We start from the raw sequence: 6,000 nt of genomic DNA, 5'->3' as shown, positions 1-6,000 counted from the left end.
GCACACATAATATCATAAAATTTTGTGCATGTGAATAATTTTATACATTTTAGTTTGGTCACTTTGGTGACTAACAAACTATAGAAACATAATACATGCATCAAGTGATCATAAACATGATATGTGTAGACGTTAATTTCTCTAGTTTAGCCACTTTAGTGACTAACAAACTACATAAATACAAAGCACACATAATATCATAAATTTTTGTGCATGTGAATAATTTTATACATTTTAGTTTGGCCACTTTGGTGACTAACAAACTATAGAAACATAATATATGCATCAAGTTGAAAAATCAGACACAGTTTCTCTTGGAATACTGAATATGCCAATAAATAATGAATTGTACTAATCCACATATGTCAAGTGACCACAAATATTATATGTGTAGACGTTAATTTCTATAGTTTGACCACTTTGGTGACTAACAAACTATATTGCACTACATACACACATATTATTTATTGCTTAGTATAACGACCACTTTAATTTATTGCACAATCTAAAATAAAGCATAATTATTATATTATGGGGTTGCAAACATCAATTCTAAACTTTTCACGAGTGATGATAACCTAATTAACAAGCATTACTTGTTTAACCATTGACCCCTTGCTCTTAATAAATCATAAGATAGCTTATAAAAATTTATCAGTAATGGCGCTTTAATATTTCAATATCCTCGCGTAAAAGTTTATTAGGACATCAATTATTGGCTAAGGCAAAAAGTTTCTCAATTCTCAGTTAAACATTACTTTGCATCAACATACTGTATTGTAAGCACGAATTTAAAATTACTATTAGTCTTCCAAATATTATCAGTGGTGGCAAAAAAAATTTAGACCATCCTCACTGAAAATTTTGGATCTATCCCTCATGCAATTTTTTTAAATATGCTTGTTTTATATACGAAGATTATCAGTTCAAACAATCCAGGCTCTGATGCCACATGTAAGATTAAATATTTTCAGGATCTTGAACATGATAATCTTGCATAGAGAATGTTAGAGGCACATACCTGATGCGGAAGACATCATCACAAAAAGAAGGGGAAGCGTTAGTCGTAAATTGGTTGCTACCTCCTTGCCCTAACTTTATGTTACCACAACCGTCAACGATGGAATTAATGTAGAGAATATGTGGTAATCCTAATGGGTGGAGGGAGGACCAATTTATAGAGGTTATGATTTAATTTGGTACGTCCATCAAGTAACCAATGTACGGACGAGATCTATTCCTTATTAAATATTATTTATGGTATTACTTTGATTCCAAGTAAACTTGGGCCATAAGTAAGAAATAATTAATAGTAATTAATAATAATTCTTACAGGACCTTTTTCAATAGTTTGAAATATGTGAATTACTCAAAGTTCAAAAAAATTATGGGACCTCTATTTTTCTTTTCAAATTTGTCTTTCATTTAATGAACATCTTATTTACTTTACATTTTCTAGGAGAATAGTTTGGAAATAATCAAAAGGGTTATAGTGAAAAGTAACATTTGATTTTTGTTCTTAAATATTTTTTTTAAAGGGTATGACATACCCCAATACTTTACTTAATTGGGACTAGAGGGAGTATATGTTAGCATGATTGGACATATTCTAAATATTTGTACATATTTATGTTATAACTCTAAATTTTGTGTAATGATGATAGGAGATAGCATAGATTAATGTAACATATTTTCATAAATATTACAATTAGGAATATTATATATTTAGGGATATATAGCAGTTTTTTAGGCATGTAAATCAGAATTCTTTCTATTTAATGGAAGAACTCTCATTTGAGAGAACTCATTCAGCAAAATTGACATGGTATTAGAGCCTTTTTCAGTGCTTTGATTCTTAGTGTCTTTCATCTGTGGTTTCTTTCAGAATTTTTTTTGAAAGTTTTGGTTCTGCTTACTGTTTTTTAGTCAACAGTAAGTCTTGAGTATCTTGGAATTTTAGGCATCTTGAATTCTTAGTCTTGGTCATTCTGTTTATTTTGTATCATTGCATTTCTATCTTCCTTAACTTGTCAAGAACATGGCATCATATCAGTTTGAGTCCTTCCATGTTCGTTTCACAGCAAAAAATTACTCAACCTGGGAATTGCAATTCCAACTATTTGTCACCGAAAAAGAATTATGGGGACATATAGACGGAAGTGATCCTACTCCTACTGATCCTACAAAGCTCGGTCAATAGAAGGTTAAAGTTGCTCGGGTGATGACATGGATTTTAGGATCAATTGACCCTCTTCTTGTTCTTAATCTCAGGCCATACAAGACAGCAAAGGTCATGTGAGATTATTTACAAAAGGTTTACAACCAAGACCATAGCGCAAGGCCCTTTCAGTTAGAGCATGAAATTGCTATGTATTCTCAAGGAGGTCTCTCTGTTCAAGATTATTTCTCTAGATTTCAGAATTTATGGGTTGAATTTACCGATATCGTTTATGCTAAAATACCTTCTGAATCTCTCTCCATCATTCAAGGAGTTCATAAACAAAGCAAGCGAGATCAATTTTTGTTGAAAGTACGATCTGATTTTGAAAATGTTCGCTCCAACTTGATGAACCGTGATCCATCTCCCTCGTTGGATGTCTGTTTTAGGGAATTACTTCGTGAAGAGCAGTGTCTCTTCACACAAAAATGCTTTTCATCAAGGAAATATTGTCACTGTCGCATTTGCAGCTCAAGGGAAAAAAAGGGCATGGATATGGCTAGAACTCAATGCTATAGTTGCAAGAAATATGGTCATATTACTAGCAATTATGGCAAGAAGTTCAGTAATTATTGTAAACAACAAGGACACATTATCAAAGAGTGTCCCACACGTCCTCAAAACCGTAGGGCAAATGCTTTTCAAGTTGGGATAAATGGTTCAACTACATATAACTTGTCTTCAGTAGGACAAGTCCTTACTCCTGAAATGGTACAACAAATGATCTTGTCAGCATTTTCAGCTTTGGGGCTGCAAGGTAATGAGGTAATATCTAAATTTTGGCTTGTTGATTCTAGCGTTTCTAATCATATGACCAACTCAGGTTGTATAATGGTCCAACACAAATTCAGGTTGTCAATGGTAGTAATTTACCCATTACCAAGGTTGGGGATATTGCTGAAACTTTCAAGAATGTTTTTGTATCACCAAAGCTCTCCACTAGTCTTATTTCAGTTGGCCAATTGATAGATAACAATTGTGATGTGAATCTTTCTAGTAATGGTTACCTTGTGCAGGATCAGGTGTCGGGGACGATAGTCGCGAAGCAGCCTAAAGTTGGAAGATTATTTCCTATACATTTTTCTATTCCTCATGTTCTAGCTCTTGCTTCTACCACTACTAAGAATGAGGTTTGGCATAAACGTCTAGGACATTCAAATTCCATTGTGTTGTCTCATTTGTCCAATTCTGGTTTATTGGGAAATAAAAATCAATTTTCAGTAGCTTCCTTTGATTGTTCTACTTGTAAATTAGGCAAAAAACTCTTCCTTTTCCTAATTTTGGTAGTCGTGCTGCACAGTGTTTTGATGTCATTCATAGTGTTGTTTGGGGCATTTCACCAGTTATTTCTCATGCTCATTTTAAGTATTTTGTGACAGTTATAGATTACTGTAGTTGGTTTACATGGGTGTATTTTCTTCGATCTACATCTGAAGTGTTTTTCATATTCAAGAAATTTTTGGCTTACGTTGAGACTCAATTTTCCACATGCATCAAAATATTAAGATCTGATTCTGATGGAGAATAGATGTCTCATGAATTCAATCATTTCTTGCTTGAGGAAGGAATTGTATCACCACGCTCTTTCTCATATACGCCACAATAAAATAAGGTTGTTGAGCGTAAAAATCGTCATCTTTTAGATGTCACTCGTACTTTATTGATTGTGTCCTCTGTTCCATCTACATATTGGGTTGAAGCTTTGTCTACTGATATTCTATTTGATTAATAGACTTCCATCTAAAGTGTTAAATCTTGAGTCTCCATATTATCGTCTTTTTCATAAGCATCCCAGCTATCATAGTTTTCATATGTTTGGTTATGTTTGTTTTGTGCACCTGCCTCCTTTTCAACACAATAAACTCTATGTTCAGTCTATTAAATGTGCTTTTATGGGCTATAGTATTTCACATAAAGGTTTTATTTGCTATGATCCAAGTTCTAACAAATTTCGTGATTCTAGAAATGTTATTTTCTTTGAGAATCAATATTTCTTTCCTACTCATGTTGAGTCATCTTTTGTTTCTCCTCTTCTTCCTACTTTTGAGGATTTGTCATTGTCTTCTAAGCGGTTCAAACCAGGATTTGTGTATGAACGACGTCGGCCAACTTTACCCCATCCCAAAATAGATCTGCCGCCTGAGACTGCTCCACAACCAGAATCTGAGATTTCTTCAAGGTCTGCTCCTCTTGAGCCTCATCGGCGATCTACTAGAGTGTCTCAAACTCCTAAACGGTATGGTTTTTCTTCTGCTTTATCCACCATCTTTATTCCAACACGTTACACTCAAGCTTCCAAACTTGAATGTTGGCAAAAAGCAATGGAGGAGGGACTTTTGGATCTTAAAGAAAATAACACATAGGACATTGTCCCTAATTGTCCTCCAAATGTCCGTCCAATTGGATGTAAATGGGTTTATTCAATTAAACTTAATTTTGATAGAACTCTTGATCGGTACAAAGCTCGATTGGTGGTCCTTGGCAACAAACAGAAGTATGGTGTAAACTATGAGGAGACTTTTGCACCTGTACCAAAAATGACTACGGTGTGAACTATTATTGCCATTGCTGCATCACAAAATTGGCCTCTTCATCAAATGGATTTCAAAAATGTTTTTCTTCATGGTGATCTCAAAGAAGATATTTCTATGAAACCCCCACCTGGTTTGTACTCATCATCTACATCATATGTATGCAAGTTGAAGCGGTCTTTATATGGATTAAAACAAGCTCCAAGAGCTTGGTTTAACAAGTTTCAGTCTACTTTGCTTCAATTCTCTTTTGAGCAGAGAAAATATGATTCGTCTTTGTTTCTTCGAAAAACATCTGCAGGTTGTGTTCTTCTTTTGGTGTATGTAGATGACATTATTATCACAGGAACTGATTCTTCACTAATCACTAGCCTCCAGCAGCAGCTTAAGGATTCTTTTCATATGAAAGATCTTGGTATTCTTACATACTTTTTGGGGTTAGAAGTTCATTATAATTCTTTAGGTGTGTTGTTGAACCAAGACAAATATACTCAGGACTTGATTACTTTGGCTGGTCTTCAAGAATCTTCCTTTGTAAATACTCTATTAGAATTGAATGAAAAGTACTGCAATGCGGAAGGAGATCTTCTTCCTGATCCAACTTTGTATCAACAATTAGTTGGGAGCCTAAATTATCTTACTATTACTCGACCTGATATCTCTTTTGCAGTTCAACAAGTAAGTCAATTTATGCAGTCTCCACGCCATCTACATTTGGTGGCTGTCCGTCGCATCATTCGATATCTCTTGGGAACATCTACTCGTGGATTATTCTTTCCTAGTGGTTCTGTGATTCAGCTTAATGCATTTAGTGATTCTGATTGGGCTGGATGTCCTGATACTCGTCACTCCGTCACGGGTTGGTGCATGTTTCTTGGAGATTCCTTGATATCTTGGAAGAGCAAGAAGCAAGATCGTGTATCAAAATCTTCCATCGAATCTGAATATCGAGCAATGTCTACTACTTGCTCTGAGATTGTTTAGCTTCGTGGTTTACTTGCAGAAATTGGATTTCCTCAATCTAATCCCACTCCCNATTGTGTTGTCTCATTTGTCCAATTCTGGTTTATTGGGAAATAAAAATCAATTTTCAGTTGCTTCCTTTGATTGTTCTACTTGTAAATTAGGCAAAAAACTCTTCCTTTTCCTAATTTTGGTAGTCGTGCTACAAAGTGTTTTGATGTCATTCATAGTGCTGTTTGGGGCATTTTACTAGTTATTTCTCATGCTCATTTTAAGTATTTTGTGACA

General features: G+C 34.6%; 1 protein-coding gene and 1 pseudogene across 1 annotated transcript in view; both read left to right on the top strand.

Moving 5' to 3' along the window:
• LOC125874421 (caffeic acid 3-O-methyltransferase 1-like) overlaps positions 1 to 6,000 on the top strand; it is a 124,839-nt gene that overhangs the window by 25,529 nt on the left and 93,310 nt on the right. The window lies entirely within an intron of this gene.
• Positions 1 to 6,000, top strand: part of LOC125872243 (caffeic acid 3-O-methyltransferase-like) — a 31,054-nt pseudogene that overhangs the window by 3,870 nt on the left and 21,184 nt on the right.

This window comes from Solanum stenotomum, chromosome 8 (genome assembly GCF_019186545.1).
Source record: "Solanum stenotomum isolate F172 chromosome 8, ASM1918654v1, whole genome shotgun sequence".
Taxonomy (NCBI): domain Eukaryota; kingdom Viridiplantae; phylum Streptophyta; class Magnoliopsida; order Solanales; family Solanaceae; genus Solanum; species Solanum stenotomum.
Note: the sequence above shows the minus strand (reverse complement) of the source record. Positions and strands in the feature narration are given on the sequence as shown.